The following is an 18,503-nucleotide window of genomic DNA, read 5'->3' as shown; positions in this document are numbered from 1 at the left end:
ATGTTTTGGTATTCAATCATTAGATTGTAATTATATATATTCTTGGATTAAATACATATCTACATAGGCTATTTTGATGCTGATTGTTGGTTGCACATAGATGCCTTATGTAATTGACTAAGATATGTGCATTGATGTATTTTTGTAAAAGTATATTTAAAGACTGAATGTAATTCTATAGTACTTTCTAAATATGTTTAAAAAAAATTATGAATTTTTTAAAAATCAATACACAATATACTTTGTGAATGTCCCTTTAAGGACCAAAACATTTGTAATGTTGATTTAACATTGTCAAAATAAACTAAAGGGGAATGAAAATTATATATAGATATGTGATGTCTAACCCAAGAGGTAAGATTTTAAAAACTACATAATATTAATAACTATAGTTAAATGACTCCACTAGAAAATAAAATCGATTAACCTGGCATCCAATAACTAGCTTGTGAAAAATATCAAGTTAAATGACCTACCATTTATAAATGTAAAAATTAAAATAATTTAGCAAATAATGTTTTGAGATACCTAAGGAAGATACAAGATCTTATAAAATTAATTTTACATTCAACAACACTGTCACTTTAATGTAATTGAACCACTTCACCTTCTTAAAAGTGAAAACAAATAATTTATGACAAATTTTGACTACATATCCGAAATTATTTTAACATCTAAGAATTTACAAAGAAAAGCATCGATGGATCTCACTCCCCAATTAATGTTAAAAAAGATAGTTTAATGTAATATTCTCTGAATCAGTGGATTTTCTAAAATTAATGCATTATTTGATCTTATGCATGTGCTTGTCAAATAGACAACTACCAGTTATGGGAGTCAAATTGTTTTTTATTGACAGATTATATGGATATTTATTATAATCTGTTCAAAAGAGTGTATTTAATATTAAAATGTTTATTATTACCATTTAAAAAATTAAAAGTTTCTGAAACAAAAACAAAAAAATATTCCTGGAAGTCATCAGATGACAATCTGAAATTAAAAAACAAAATTTTAACAAAGTTAATACACACGTTGTCAAATATTCATAAAATACATTTACAATCATCTTGTGTCTATGCTCTAACTTTGTTCAACATTTTTTCAAGATATTTATTAATTAAATTTAAAAAAAAAAACATACACCATTATATTGTGTAATAAAAAATAAATTAAAATATCTGAATTTCTAATTATACATAATAATGTATATCACATTTCAATAATATATATGTTGAACATATATGTCATATTTCATGTCGATTCAAATACCTCTATATCAACTATAATATGTATTCCATTTTCAGATTGTGATCCCTAAATATCTAATGATGAAATAAGTATGACTAATGTATGTAAGCTACCAATAATCAACATTCTTCCTGTGATTCTTAACTAGCATGCATTGGTACACCAACCTGGATAATGCATGGTCTTTGAAAGTCAATTCAGGGCTAAACAGTTGATCTTCAATAGGTGTCTTATTCATCATTTCAAAAATAGAGGACTGTGAAATACCATCTAAAAATTAGAAAATCATCTAAGTGTCTGATTGTGATCCCTAAATATCTAATTAAGAACTAAATATGACTAATGTATGTAAGCTACTAATATTCAACATTCTTCCTGTGATTCTTAACTAGCATGCATTGGTACACCAACCTGGATAATGCATGGTCTTTGAAAGTCAATTCAGGGCTAAACAGTTGATCTTCAATAGGTGTCTTATTCATCATTTCAAAAATAGAGGACTGTGAAATACCATCTAAAAATTAGAAAATCATCTAAGTGTCTCCAATAGGATGCCTCCACAGCCTTATTCTATCAAATAGTTGGCACTTACCATGTGAACATGTCTTTGTATGGTTTTCAAGGTCAGCAGATTGGAAAGATAATGCCAGACATGATCCCATTGGTATACTTCAATTTCAATCTTGGATTTTTCCAGTGTCAGTCTGGGCAATCTTCACTGTCAGGCTTCTAATTCTTCCCTTTCAGTCTTTAGATTAAGTCAGCTCCCTAATGGCAGAAAAAGTTTAATAAAAATTACTACAAGTGTGTGAATCATTTCTGTACCCCTCTCCCACCCCCCATTTCAGAATAAATTTCTGTCACTAGCTTACTAAGCGTGTGTAGCATCTTGTGTTATGTTCTATCAAGTGTGAAGATGAGTCATATTGAGCAGAACAAACCTCTAATGTGTGACATTGAACCATAGTCATGCTAGAGGATCCCTTTCTGAGTATTTACATTTTAAGTAATGTGTAAACTAAATACTAGTTTAGAAAATGTATGCCATATGATGTATTTGTGTAAAATTCATGCCAGCAACAGTCCATACATTTATACTTACCATCTGATGTCCTCTTTAAAAACCAGGTGGCAAAGACTCGCTACAGGACCCAATGCCCAGAGCATCACCTATATTAATAAATGAAACACATTTTTAGCATTTGATGAACAATCCTAACATGTTTGCACAATTTTCTACTTGTCATTTCCCTAGAGTTCACATCTATTGACAATACTCCAGTCTAACTTCTATTCTTTACCGTCTAAAGTTGCGGTTGATGATGTCTGCTCTGACATTGAGCCTTTCGTCCCGGAATGGCCCCTCTAGAACAAGATCATCCTCCTCATCTCTGAGGAGGTTTCTGTCCGGCCGGACGGCCTGCAGCATCCCAGCCCGCTGTGCAATATTATGCAGGACGCTACAGGCTACAACGATCTTAGCCACCTTCTTTGGGTTGTACTGGAGGGCTCCTCCCGACCTGTCCAGGCACCTGAACCTCATCTTCAGGAGCCCGAACATCCGTTCAACCACCGCCCTGGTTCTCTTATGAGCCCTATTGTAGCGCTCCTCAGACACATCAGTCGGGCCACGCAAGGGGGTAATGAGCCAAGGCCGGCTCATGTACCCAGAATCACCTATAAATTATGAACAGAACATAATTCTAACAGAATCCTCAAAATAGTATTTGGAGTACAATAAAAAGTTTTTTACACGATAATCCAGTAACAAATGTTTATTTTAAAATTAAAAAATCTAGTTCAATATTATTCTCTATCTTCCCATTTAATCTAAGACATGCTACATATGCGTATTTCTCCTAAATCAAGCCTTGTGTAAAATGCAAACTACATGGTTACATTGCATTCTCTATCTGAGCATTTAAGGTAAGACATGCTACATATCTGCATTGAACTAAAAGACATTAGCGGAAAGAGACAATGACATGGTTAAATTGCATTAGCTAATATCTTCCCATTTCAGCTAAGACATGCTACATATGCGTATTTCTCCTAAATCAAGCCTTGTGTAAAATGCAAACTACATGGTTACATTGCATTCTCTATCTGAGCATTTAAGGTAAGACATGCTACATATCTGCATTGAACTAAAAGACATTAGCGGATAGAGACAATGACATGGTTAAATTGCATTAGCTAATATCTTCCCATTTCAGCTAAGACATGCTACATATGCGTATTTCTCCTAAATCAAGCCTTGTGTAAAATGCAAACTACATGGTTACATTGCATTCTCTATCTGAGCATTTAAGGTAAGACATGCTACATATCTGCATTGAACTAAAATACATTAGAGGAAAGAGACAATGACATGGTTAAATTGCATTAGCTAATATCTTCCCATTTCAGCTAAGACATGCTACATATGCGTATTTCTCCTAAATCAAGCCTTGTGTAAAATGCAAACTACATGGTTACATTGCATTCTCTATCTGAGCATTTAAGGTAAGACATGCTACATATCTGCATTGAACTAAAATACATTAGCGGAAAGAGACAATGACATGGTTAAATTGCATTAGCTAATATCTTCCCATTTCAGCTAAGACATGCTACATATGCGTATTTCTCCTAAATCAAGCCTTGTGTAAAATGCAAACTACATGGTTACATTGCATTCTCTATCTGAGCATTTAAGGTAAGACATGCTACATATCTGCATTGAACTAAAAGACATTAGCGGAAAGAGACAATGACATGGTTAAATTGCATTAGCTAATATCTTCCCATTTCAGCTAAGACATGCTACATATGCGTATTTCTCCTAAATCAAGCCTTGTGTAAAATGCAAACTACATGGTTACATTGCATTCTCTATCTGAGCATTTAAGGTAAGACATGCTACATATCTGCATTGAACTAAAAGACATTAGCGGAAAGAGACAATGACATGGTTAAATTGCATTAGCTAATATCTTCCCATTTCAGCTAAGACATGCTACATATGCGTATTTCTCCTAAATCAAGCCTTGTGTAAAATGCAAACTACATGGTTACATTGCATTCTCTATCTGAGCATTTAAGGTAAGACATGCTACATATCTGCATTGAACTAAAAGACATTAGCGGAAAGAGACAATGACATGGTTAAATTGCATTAGCTAATATCTTCCCATTTCAGCTAAGACATGCTACATATGCGTATTTCTCCTAAATCAAGCCTTGTGTAAAATGCAAACTACATGGTTACATTGCATTCTCTATCTGAGCATTTAAGGTAAGACATGCTACATATCTGCATTGAACTAAAATACATTAGCGGAAAGAGACAATGACATGGTTAAATTGCATTAGCTAATATCTTCCCATTTCAGCTAAGACATGCTACATATGCGTATTTCTCCTAAATCAAGCCTTGTGTAAAATGCAAACTACATGGTTACATTGCATTCTCTATCTGAGCATTTAAGGTAAGACATGCTACATATCTGCATTGAACTAAAAGACATTAGCGGAAAGAGACAATGACATGGTTAAATTGCATTAGCTAATATCTTCTCATTTCAGCTAAGACATGCTACATATGCGTATTTCTCCTAAATCAAGCCTTGTGTAAAATGCAAACTACATGGTTACATTGCATTCTCTATCTGAGCATTTAAGGTAAGACATGCTACATATCTGCATTGAACTAAAAGACATTAGCGGAAAGAGACAATGACATGGTTAAATTGCATTAGCTAATATCTTCCCATTTCAGCTAAGACATGCTACATATGCGTATTTCTCCTAAATCAAGCCTTGTGTAAAATGCAAATTACATGGTTACATTACATTCTCTATCTGAGCATTTAAGGTAAGACATGCTACATATCTGCATTGAACTAAAAGACATTAACGGAAACAGACAATGACATGGTTAAATTGCATTAGCTAATATCTTGCCAGTTCAGCTAAGACATGCTACATATGCATATTTCTCCTAAACCAAACCTTGTGTAAAATGCTAACTACATGGTTACATTACATTCTCTATCTGAGCATTTAAGGTAAGACACGCTACATATCTGCATTGAACTAAAAGTAGACATTAGCGGGGGGAAAATATATGGTTAAATTGCATCCTATAGCTGAACATTACGCTAACATTTTGAAACTACAGTGGCAATTGTCAAACTAATTAACCATGTTGTGCACAAATACTCACCAACGAGATAACCAGGGGGCATTTGTCTTTCCTCAAACGGTCTCCACAGGGACGACAGAGAGAGGATGCGGGCATCATGACTAGCCCCTCCAAAATTCGCACACACATGCATAATCCTCATCCGTGCGTCACAAACATACTGCACGTTGAGGCTATGAAAATGTTTGCGATTTCTGAAGGGCAAGTCATCAATTGGAGCATGCAGCGCAATGTGGGTACAATCTATGGCTCCCAAGACATTGGGCAATTCAGCAATATCAAAGAATTCCCGCTTCAGGCGCCTCCAATCACCATCATTCTGTGGGAATCCTATGTATTGCTTACTGATACGTACCATGGCGTCCAGAAAGTTATCAAACACCACAGAGAATGTACCTTGAGCCAGGCCATGCATGTACAGTTCTCCGGATTGAAAACTCCCGGAGGCCAGGACGTATAGACAGCTTAGCATCTTACTCATGGCGGGAACAGCAGTCCTTATTATTATACGTGGCTCCAAATGAGGTTTAAGAAGATCGTAAAGGCCAATGAGCTGTTCGCGATCGAGCCGATACTTATCATAAACCTCAAAGTCGCTCATGTTTTCCAAGGTGAGTCTCACCCTGTAGACAGGAGGACCTCGAACCAGACGACCCCTTCGTCTCAGTCTGAGCCGCCGAGGCTGCCTGATTCGACCAACAGCTAGTTCGCCAATAGCAGCACCAGCAGCGTCTACCATGTCATCGTCATCCATCTTTCAAAACAGCGTAACAAGGTAAGCACTTGATCTGATGTGGATCACAAGTGATGCATTGGCCATGTTGTTTGGGGGATTTATAGTACAATTAGTCCAATGGTAGTGAGTTAGTAATGATTGCTAATTGTATTCACTTGTTTGTATGTGAGCAGCGCGAATGCTTTCACAGTGGGCATTTATTTGTTGTTTGCTGAAATGTTGTTTTCCCCCAATGAATCTCAATGTGAAAGTGTCAAATATCACACATACAGTGCATTTTTGTAATGTTTGATCATATGCGTAATCAATATTTCTTAAACGCGATCTTATAGTAAAAAGCACACGTCCAGGCTAACATGAATGAAAGTGCAAAGTTGTGTATTGCTGCAACATTGTTTGTAAACGATAAAGTAACATCTGCCATCTGTAGTATTGTATATATAAGTGATTGCCGAGCTGTCAATATTGTATGCGTCCCTTTCAAATCGCAATAATAATTCAGAACTTCCCGTCTGCCATCTGTAGTATTGTATATATAAGTGATTGCCGAGCTGTCAATATTGTATGCGTCCCTTTCAAATCGCAATAATAATTCAGAACTTCCCGTCTGCCATCTGTAGTATTGTATATATAAGTGATTGCCGAGCTGTCAATATTGTATGCGTCCCTTTCAAATCGCAATAATAATTCAGAACTTCCCGTCTGCCATCTGTAGTATTGTATATATAAGTGATTGCCGAGCTGTCAATATTGTATGCGTCCCTTTCAAATCGCAATAATAATTCAGAACTTCCCGTCTGCCATCTGTAGTATTGTATATATAAGTGATTGCCGAGCTGTCAATATTGTATGCGTCCCTTTCAAATCGCAATAATAATTCAGAACTTCCCGTCTGCCATCTGTAGTATTGTATATATAAGCGATTGCCGAGCTGTCAATATTGTATGTGTCCCTTTCAAATCGCAATAATAATTCAGAACTTCCCGTCTGCCATCTGTAGTATTGTATATATAAGTGATTGCCGAGCAGTCAATATTGTATGCGTCCCATTAAAATGGCACTAATACTGAATAACTTCCGGCTGTCATCTGTAGTATTGTATATATAAGTGATTGCAGAGCTGTCAATATTGTATGCGTCCCATTCAAATGGCACTAATACTGAATAACTTCCGGCTGTCATCTGTAGTATTGTATATATAAGTGATTGCCGAGCTGTCAATATTGTATGCGTCCCTTTCAAATCGCACTAATACTGAATAACTTCCGGCTGTCATCTGTAGTATTGTATATATAAGTGATTTGCGAGATGTCAATATTGTATGTGTCCCTTTCAAATCGCACTAATACTGAAGAACTTCCGGCTGTCATCTGTAGTATTATATATATAAGTGATTGCCGAGATGTCAATATTGTATGCGTCCCTTTCAAATCGCACTAATGCTGAATAACTTCCGGCTGTCATCTGTAGTATTATATATATAATTGATTTGCGATCTGACAATATTTATTAATTGTCCCATTCAAATCTCCCTAATAATGCTGTTCCAAACTGTTGTTTACGTATATGTTGTATTGTAGTATTGAGTGTTAAAGTTCCGAAAGGGGCGGTACAGTCGTGAATCTGTGATGTGTATGGTTGAATCTTCTAATGACGTCATGATATTATTAACCTGCCTATGTAGTTCTGAAATCCTCATTGTGTTGTTGTATTGTGCTACATTGTTATTGTGTGCAGAATAAAATCTAAATGTGTGCTTTGTGGTTGCGTGATGGGTGAGGCGTGTTATGTACATATACGTATATATTGTGATTGTGTCCCACATATGCTGACTTCTATATAGCGGTCTGGCATTGTTGTTCCTTCCCATAAAGTGACATCTGTAATATTGTGTAATGATGTTCTTGTTGTACGTAATTCTTAATGGTTTCTGGTGATGGAATCATGATGTTAAAAGTACAGTAAAATCCATATGTTCTGTTTTGTGATTCCTATAGAGAATGTAATGTGTTTTTCCCCCATCATTTGAATGCACATGTATGAGTGAATGTTAAAAGTAATGTATGTGCATCCATGAGTGATCATGTGTTAAGCCTATGTAGATATGCTGTTGCTGCAAGCATATGAGTTGAATAACAATGAAACAATGAAATGCAATAATAAAGGTAAATGAGAATTGTTTCCCATTGTGTAGTGTTTGTGAATCCTGAAAAGTTGACATTATTTTTGTGTCCGTTTAAATGTAATATTTTTTTAAATAAAAGTTTGTTACTAGTGATGTTGATTTGTAGTTGATGTAATATAAAAGTCTGAAACAATTTAATGGTGTTGTGAATATTCAAACAGTAAAATCCATAAATCCACCATAGGGAAATAGTCATTTCTTGATCTATTTATCATAGCTGGGTCTAACGCATGAAATCATGTATTTTCTAGCGCTGGTATTTGGAGTTTTTCTGTCTACGCTATTTGCGTGCGTTAGGGAAATGTGGGTTTCGCGTGCACGAGCACGTCTTCCCAATAGAAGTCAATGGAGGCTCTAAAAATTGGTAATTTTTTTTTTCTAAGACTGGTTTTCCTCGTAAAGTGAGTGACGTCATGAGCTTGTGTGAAAAAGTAACTAAATCGTGTTCTTTTTGTGATAAATAAATATTTTTTGTATGTCATGTGGTGTATATTGTTTGTATGCATCGATGAGTGTATGTTTGTGATAATGTTATTAGTTAGATGTAGGTATATGAGGGTCTTTTCCCGTGTGTCAATGTAAGTCAATGGGAAAATGGATTTGTGTTGTTTTTTTTCTAACACCCGAGATCTCGCAACTTTAATCCTTTGTATTTTGATGAAAAATTATTAAATCTGAAAAATAAATATAGTGTAGTGTTTGTATGAGTGTAAGTGTAGTTTGTGTAATATTTGTTTTGTGATTCGTGGATGTTTATTTTGTCGGTATATGTTTACTACTGGGTCTGAGGTGTCGGTAGAAATTTGAGCGTTAGGTGATTTTTGAGTGTCGGTAACTGAACTCGAAATACCAGAGTCCGTAAGAAACCAGCGTTAGGGGACTCTAACGCTGGTTTTCACGGCTAACGCCAAACTCCAAATCTAGGCCTTAGTGTTTATTTAGTACTAATAAATTTCATGAAATATTTACCTATCAGACTAGCTTAATAATAGTAATATATACGTGTAATTAGACAGGAGCGCTGTAGCTAAAGGTGAATAAGGAATATCTATTTACTAATATTTTAAAATAAAAACCTATATACACGTCTGAACACCAATATTACAAATTTGTAATAAAAATATCTCTATATCTTAGATATAATGTGAAACGGGGATCAAAATGTGAATAAATGTGAAAAAATGGGAGAAACAATATTTTATATAGATATGAACACTGATTATATGTGGTGTAAGTGCAACATGAATGTGATAATAATAATGAAAATTCAGGAATAAGTGAATAATTAGGCTCTGCCTAAAATTTAATCAAAATAACTTCCTCGAATATACCAGCACTTTTCCAACAGGCAAAGACGAATTTGCGGCACATTTGGACTGTTTTGTGCCTTATACCAATGTTATCCTGAGACAAGGTGAGACCAAGGTTTTCTCATTAATTCCACTACCTGTTCCTTTAAACGGATATCCAAGAAGTATCCTGCGTGCTCTCTGGCACTTAAGAGCGGATACTCTATCTGAAGGATCACGGCAGCAAAAAATCTCAAGCCGTTCGTCTGAGGACCAATCAGATTGCGCTTTGAGGACAGCGCCTATAACAATGACGTCACTCCGCCACGGTGGTAACTTTCATCATACGGAACCAACCGTTGAACTGTTTGGGGGTAAGCTAAGAATTCCTCTTTTAACCGACCGCTGAACTGTTTGTGGGTAAGCCAAGAATTCCACCCCTAATAAGAACTGTGTATCCGTATTTCTGGCGTTTTTTAACTTGGAAAGAAGTTTCCCATTGACTGCTTATATACTTTTTATTTTTTTGTGGTGGCAACCTAATTTTTCATACGGAGACGTCCGTTTTTAACTTATATTGTATGATTATTTGTTTGCACTTGGTATTTTGATTACATTTTAGGCAGAGCCTAATTATTCACTTATTCCTGAATATTCATTATTATTATCACATTCATGTTGCACTTACACCACATATAATCAGTGTTCATATCTATATAACATATTGTTTCTCACATTTTTTCACATTTATTCACATTTTGATCCCCGTTTCACAATATATCTAAGATATAGAGATATTTTTATTACAAATTTGTAATATTGGTGTTCAGACACGTATACAGGTAGCCCTCAGTTTACGCTGGGGTTCGGTTCCAGAAGGAATGGTTGTAAATCGAAACCGTTGTAAATTGAAACCCAGTTTATAATGTAAGTCAATGGGAAGTGAGGGAGTTAGGTTCCAGGCCCCTCTCAAAATTGTCATAAGTAACACCTAATACATTATTTTTAAAGCTTTGAAAGGAAGACTTTAAATGCTAAACAGTATTATAAACCTAATAAAATAAGCACACAACACAGAATATATAATTAAACTAAGTTAAATGAACAAAAACATTTGCTAAACAGCATTATAAACCTAATAAAATAATCACACAACACAGACTTCACTTGCATTTTTCTGCAAACAGTTATTTCTATGCATTCCAATCTGGACTGATTTATAGACAGGAAGATCTTGTTCCTTTGAAATCTGCTCGATAGCTCAGGTCTGGTTAAACTGATTAATTTCAGCTTGCTTGGCTTTGCTGCAACACAAGCGGACAGCTCCACCTACTGGCTATTTTAATAAATCCACTGCTTCTCAATGCTTTTCAATAGCAGTCACATGACTGGAAAAAAAAGGTTGTTATTCTGAAACGGTGTAAATTGAACCGTTGTAAAACGAGGGCCACCTGTATAGGTTTTTATTTTAAAATATTAGTAAATAGATATTCCTTATTCACCTTTAGCTACAGCACTCCTGTCTAATTAAACGTATATATTACTTTCTCACGCCTATGATAGGGACCCCTAGGTATTTCAGGAGTTTGGTGATTCCTCCCTGCGCTTATTATTACCTTCTTTTTAGCTTAACAATAGTGTTAATATGGGAGGGAGAGAATATTGCACTTATTCAATTAAAAAGGCTTGTATATCCAATATGGGAGGGAGAGAATATTGCACTTATTCAATTAAAAAGGCTTGTATATCCACCTCTCTATTCAGACCAAATGGCTCTAAAGTGCCCAATGTATGTATCCAGTAAGTCTCACGTTTGCATAGTTGTAACAGTCTATTGCCTCTCCTCTTGTCTAATACTATTTATTCTATTGCTTTAAACTTGAGGCCTGTTGTATCCCTATTATGGACTTCTCTGAAATGGTCATACACCCCATGTACTACATCTCCAGACATGATGTTATTGATGTGCTCATTCATTCTTCTTTTTAGGGTTTGTTTCGTTCTTCCTAAATATTGTTTTCCACACTGGCATTCCAAAAGGTATACAACATATTTGGACTGAGAATTCATAAACGATTTTATCGGAAAGCTACTGTTATTGGTGTTCGATTTTATATGTTTGTTATTGGGATCTGTAAACTCGCAAACACTACAATTCTTCCTTTTAGATTTAAAGAACCCTTTATGATGTTCAGTTAACCAAGTATTATTAGTTTTGATGTTACTCAAAGTGCTGGGAGCCACTATATTCTTTAAGGATTTATTTTTCCTAAATATTACTCTAGGCTTCTCTTCTAAAATCCCATTCACATGCCAGTGTCTGCGCATAATTTTCTCTATTCTGTTGGCAGAACTACTGTATTTGGTTAGAAATAAAGTATTTTTATTGTTATTTTTATTATTGTTTTTGTTCTTGTTTTGACCCCCTTCCAATAAAGTCTTCCTATCTAACTCTCTTGTCCTATTAAAACCTTGTTCTATTATTTCTGAGGGATATCCTTTAGATTCAAATTTCAATGAAAGTTCTTTGGCCTCTTTCTCAAATACAGAAGGATTAGTACAGTTCCTTTTAACCCTCTGGAATTGTCCATACGGAATATTACTGACCCACTTTTTGTGATGACAGCTTGTCGCATGTAAAAAACTATTTGAGTCTGTCTGTTTTTTGTACAGGGATGTGACTACTTTATTCCCATTGTGTTGTAGTACTAAATCTAGAAATTCAATTTCTATCTTGTTACTTTTGTTTGTAAACTTAAGATTATAATTGTTCTTATTTATATAATTAATAAATTATTCTAGCACTTCATTATCTCCTTGCCATATGACTATAATGTCGTCTATGAATCGCCGCCATAGAACTATATTCTCTCTATAGGGGTTGTTGTTCCAGATGTATTCATCCTCCCAACTCCCCATATAGATATAGATATATATATATATATATATATACATTAATTGGAGCCATTTCCAATCAAACACCTTGACATTAGGGATGGGCGAATGTTTCTAAAAATTCGAAATTTAAAACGAATTTTGATACATTCGTTCATACGAATCGAATTTCGAATGTTTATATAACATTCTAACATTCTATTTTCAAATTTTTGCTTTCAAATTTTTCAATTAAATTAAAAAATATTTGTTTGAATAAGAGAATGTTTAGCTATGTTTTCATTCAATTTCGAAATGTAATATTCGAATTTGAATGTGACTTTCAAATTTTAAATAGTATTTCTAGTCTACAACTGTGTTTAATAAATGTAATATTCGAATTTGAATGCTACATTCGATTGTCACATTCGAATTTGAAATAGTATTTCTAGTCTAATACTCGGCTAGATTTAGAGTTTGGCGGCCAAAGGGGTGCGTTAGCTACGCGTGCTTTTTTTCTCCCGCACCTTTTAAATACCGCTGGTATTTAGAGTTCACAGAATGGCTGGGTTTTCAGTGCGTTATTCCCCAAAAAGGGAGCGTAGAGAAAAATTTAACGCCACTGCAACTCTAGATACCAGCGGTGCTTACGGACGCGGCCAGCTTCAAAAACGTACTTGTGCACGATATCCCCATAGAAAACAATGGGGCAGTTTGAGCTGAAAAAAAACCTAACACCTGCAAAAAAGCAGCGTTCAGCTCTTAACGCAGCCCCATTGTTTTCAATGGGGAAACACTTCCTACGTCTGCACTTAACACTCTAACATGTACCCCGAGTCTAAACACCCCTAACCTTACACTTATTAACCCCTAATCTGCCGCCCCCGCTATCGCTGACACCTGCATATTTTTTTTAACCCCTAATCTGCCGCTCCGTATACCGCCGCTACCTACATTATCCCTATGTACCCCTAATCTGCTGCCCCTAACACCACGACCCCTATATTATATTTATTAACCCCTAATCTGCCCCCCACAATGTTGCCGCCAGCTACCTACATTAATTAACCCCTAATCTGCCGATCGGAGCTCACCGCTACTATAATAAATGTATTAACCCCTAAAGCTAAGTCTAACCCTAACACTAACACCCCCCTAAGTTAAATATAATTTTTATCTAACGAAATAAATTAACTCTTATTAAATAAATTATTCCTATTTAAATCTAAATACTTACCTGTAAAATAAACCCTAATATAGCTAGAATATAAATTATAATTATATTGTAGCTATTTTAGGATTAATATTTATTTTACAGGCAACTTTGTATTTATTTTAACCAGGTACAATAGCTATTAAATAGTTAATAACTATTTAATAGTTACCTAGTTAAAATAATTACAAAATTACCTGTAAAATAAATCCTAACCTAAGTTACAATTAAACCTAACACTACACTATCAATAAATAAATTAAATACAATTCCTACAAATAAATACAATTAAATAAACTAACCAAAGTACAAAAAATAAAAAAGAACTAAGTTACAAAAAATAAAAAAATATTTACAAACATTAGAAAAAAATTACAACAATTTTAAACTAATTACACCTACTCTAAGCCCCCTAATAAAATAACAAAGACCCCCAAAATAAAAAAATGCCCTACCCTATTCTAAATTACAAAAGTTCAAAGCTCTTTTACCTTACCAGCCCTTAAAAGGGCCCTTTGCGGGGCATGCCCCAAAGAATTCAGCTCTTTTGCCTGTAAAAAAAAACATACAATACCCCCCCAACATTACAACCCACCACCCACATACCCCTAATCTAACCCAAACCCCCCTTAAATAAACCTAACACTAATCCCCTGAAGATCTTCCTACCTTGTCTTCACCATGCCAGGTATCACCGATCGTTCCAGGCTCCGAAATCTTCATCCAAGCCCAAGCGGGGGCTGGCGATCCATAATCCGGCGGCTGAAGAGGTCCAGAAGAGGCTCCAAAGTCTTCATCCTATCCGGGAAGAAGAGGCGATCCGGACCGGCAACCATCTTGATCCAAGCAGCATCTTCTATCTTCATCCGATGAGGAACGGTTCCATCTTGAAGACCTCCAGTGCGGATCAATCTTCTTCTTCCGACGTCCAACTGAAGAATGAAGGTTCCTTTAAGGGACGTCATCCAAGATGGCGTCCCTCGAAATCCGATTGGCTGATAGGATTCTATCAGCCAATCGGAATTAAGGTAGGAAAATTCTGATTGGCTGATGGAATCTGCCAATCAGAATCGAGTTCAATCCAATTGGCTGATCCAATCAACCAATCAGATTGAGCTCGCATTCTATTGGCTGTTCCGATCAGCCAATAGAATGCAAGCTCAATCTGATTGGCTGATCGGATCAGCCAGTCGGATTGAACTTGATTCTGATTGGCTGATTCCATCAGCCAATCAGAATTTTCCTACCTTTATTCCGATTGGCTGATCCTATCAGCCAATCGGAATTCGAGGGACGCTATCTTGGATGACGTCCCTTAAAGGAACCTTCATTCTTCAGTTGGACGTCGGAAGAAGAAGATTGAACCGCGCTGGAGGTCTTCACGATGGAGCCGTTCCTCATCGGATGAAGATAGAAGATGCTGCTTGGATCAAGATGGTTGCCGGTCCGGATCGCCTCTTCTTCCCGGATAGGATGAAGACTTTGGAGCCTCTTCTGGACCTCTTCAGCCGCCGGATTATGGATCGCCAGCCCCCGCTTGGGCTTGGATGAAGATTTCGGAGCCAGGACCAATCGGTGATACCCGGCGAGGTGAAGATAAGGTAGGAAGATCTTCAGGGGCTTAGTGTTAGGTTTATTTAAGGGGGGTTTGGGTTAGATTAGGGGTATGTGGGTGGTGGGTTTTAATGTTGGGGGGGTATTGTATGTTTTTTTTTAGAGGCAAAAGAGCTGAATTCTTTGGGGCATGCCCCACAAAAGGTCCTTTTAAGGGCTGGTAAGGTAAAAGAGCTTTGAACTTTTGCAATTTAGAATAGGGTAGGGAATTTTTTTATTTTGGGGGGCTTTGTTATTTTATTAGGGGGCTTAGAGTAGGTGTAATTAGTTTAAAATTGTTGTAATATTTTTCTTATGTTTGTAAATAATTTTTTATTTTTTGTAACTTAGTTCTTTTTTATTTTTTGTACTTTAGTTATTTTATTTAAATGTATTTATTTGTAGGTATTGTATTTAATTAATTTATTGTAGTGTTAGGTTTAATTGTAACTTAGGTTAGGATTTATTTTACAGTTAATTTTGTAATTATTTTAACTAGGTAACTATTAAATAGTTATTAACTATTTAATAACTATTGTACCTGGTTAAAATAATTACAAAGTTACCTGTAAAATAAATATAAATCCTAAAATAGCTACAATATAATTATAATTTATATTGTAGCTATATTAGGGTTTATTTTACAGGTAAGTATTTAGCTTTAAATAGGAATAATTTATTTAATAATAGTTAATTTATTTCGTTAGATTTAAATTATATTTAAGTTAGGGGGGTGTTAGGGTTAGGGTTAGAATTAGCTTTAGGGGTTAAAAAATTTATTAGAATAGCGGTGAGCTCCGGTCGGCAGATTAAGCGTTAATGCTTAAGGTTAGGTGTCGGCAATGTTAGGGAGGGCAGATTAGGGGTTAATACTATTTATTATAGGGTTAGTGAGGCGGATTAGGGGTTAAAAACTTTATTATAATAGGGGCGCGGTCCGGTCGGCAGATTAGGGGTTAATAAGTGTAGGCAGGTGGAGGCGACGTTGAGGGGGGCAGATTAGGGGTTAATAAATATAATATAGGGGTCGGCGGTGTTAGGGGCAGCAGATTAGGGGTACATAAGTATAACGTACCTTGCGGCAGCGTGCGGACGGCAGATTAGGGGTTAAAAAATTTTAATAGAGTGGCGGAGATGTGGGGGGACCTCGGTTTAGGGGTAAATAGGTAGTTTATGGGTGTTAGTGTACTTTAGAGCACAGTAGTTAAGAGCTTTATGAACCGGCGTTAGCCCAGAAAGCTCTTAACTACTGACTTTTTTCTGCGGCTGGAGTTTTGTCGTTAGATTTCTAACGCTCACTTCAGCTACGACTCTAAATACCAGCGTTAGAAAGATCCCATTGAAAAGATAGGATACGCAATTGACGTAAGGGGATCTGCGGTATGGAAAAGTCGCGGCTGGAAAGTAAGCGTTAGACCCTTTAATGACTGGCTCCAAATACCAGAGGGCGGTAAAAACCAGCGTTAGGAGCCTCTAACACTGGTTTTGACGGCTACCGCCCAACTCTAAATCTAGGCCACTGTGTTTTAAATGTAATATTCGATTTCGAATGTGACATTCGAATTTGAATGTCACATTCGAATTCAAAATAGTATTTCTAGTCTAATACTGTGTTTTTTAAATATAATATTCGTATTCGAATGTGACATTCGAATTTGAAATAGTATTTCTAGTTTACAACTGTGTTTTATAAATGTAGTATTCAAATTTGAATGTCATATTCGATTTGAATGTTATATTCGATTCGAATGTGACATTCAAATTTGAAATAGTGTTTCTTGTCTACAATTGTGTTTTATAAATGTAATATTCGAATTGGAAAGTGACATTTGAATTCGAAAGTGGCATTCGAATTCGAATGTGAAATTCGAATTCTAATGTGACATTCGAAAACTGTAAATAACATTTGAAAATCGAATTTTTAAGAATATTCTTATCAACATTCTATTATGTAAATCAAATCTCTACAATAACATTCGTTCTAACATTCAAAGTCAAAGTCAAAATCTTAACATAGGGGAATTTGCCCATCCCTACTTGACATAAACCCTTTTAAAGAAATTTAACAATATTAAAAGATGTTTTTTTTTAATTAAAAGTGTATATATGTGTGTAATAGTTTATTTTACTATGTTTTTTGATGTGTTTTGTGATTTTTTAACCCTAACACGTTATTTCAGGTCTCAAGTTGCACTAAAAATTCTAGTGCAGTTTCGACTTTCACTCTAGCACAACCTATAATTGTCAACTTGTAACGTAAGCTCTATTTAGCGTGATCATGATCTCCGCTGAAAGTATAGTATAAACTACATAGTATAAACTACATTTTTGCTTGTTGGGTTATCATGACCGAAGAGCTTGTGTAAGGGGTTAGGGTTAAAAAAAAGTTGCTTTAAAAACAATATAAATACATTTAAAAAAATAATTTAAACTCATATATACACTACCTAATAAAGAATATTCATCGTAATATTATAAAAAGTTAAAGGGATCAAAGGAAGGTGTTTGATTGCAAATGGCTATAATCTATATATATATATATTTATATATATATATATATATATATGTGTGTGCGTGTATACTGAATGTGTATACGTGTGTATTCATTTATATATATATATATATATATATATACATATATTCATACATATATATATACGCATATAAACACCTATATATACATATGTATATATGGTTTGGAATTCTTTCCACTATGATACCAGAAAATAAGAAAAATCATTTTCATTGAATATAAATGTTTAATAAGGTGTTTTACTGTGTATTTATTGTACATATTTTACATTCCAATGTTCTTCACATAGGGGAAAATGTTCTAAGTATTTTTAAATATATATTCCTATATATATCTGTATATATAGATACATATCTATACTAAAATCACGTTTATAATGTGTCCGTCGGTGTCGCCAGTTGCGCATGCATCCTCAAAGGAATGTTGGCTGCGTGAGGCAGCCCACAAAATAAAAACACCCCTAAACTAAACTACCAATAGCCCTTAAAAGGGCCTTTTTTAGGGCATTGCCCTAAGTTAAACAGCTCTTTTACATTTAAAAATTACCAAAACCCCCCTAACAGTAAAAACCCCCAACCCACCAAACCCCCCAAAATAAATAAACTAACGTTAAAAAACCTAAACTACCTATTGCCCCTAAAGG

The sequence above is a fragment of the Bombina bombina genome, chromosome 1, assembly GCF_027579735.1.
Source record: "Bombina bombina isolate aBomBom1 chromosome 1, aBomBom1.pri, whole genome shotgun sequence".
Taxonomy (NCBI): domain Eukaryota; kingdom Metazoa; phylum Chordata; class Amphibia; order Anura; family Bombinatoridae; genus Bombina; species Bombina bombina.
The sequence above is the reverse complement of the archived record's forward strand: the minus strand, read 5'-3'. Positions refer to the sequence as shown.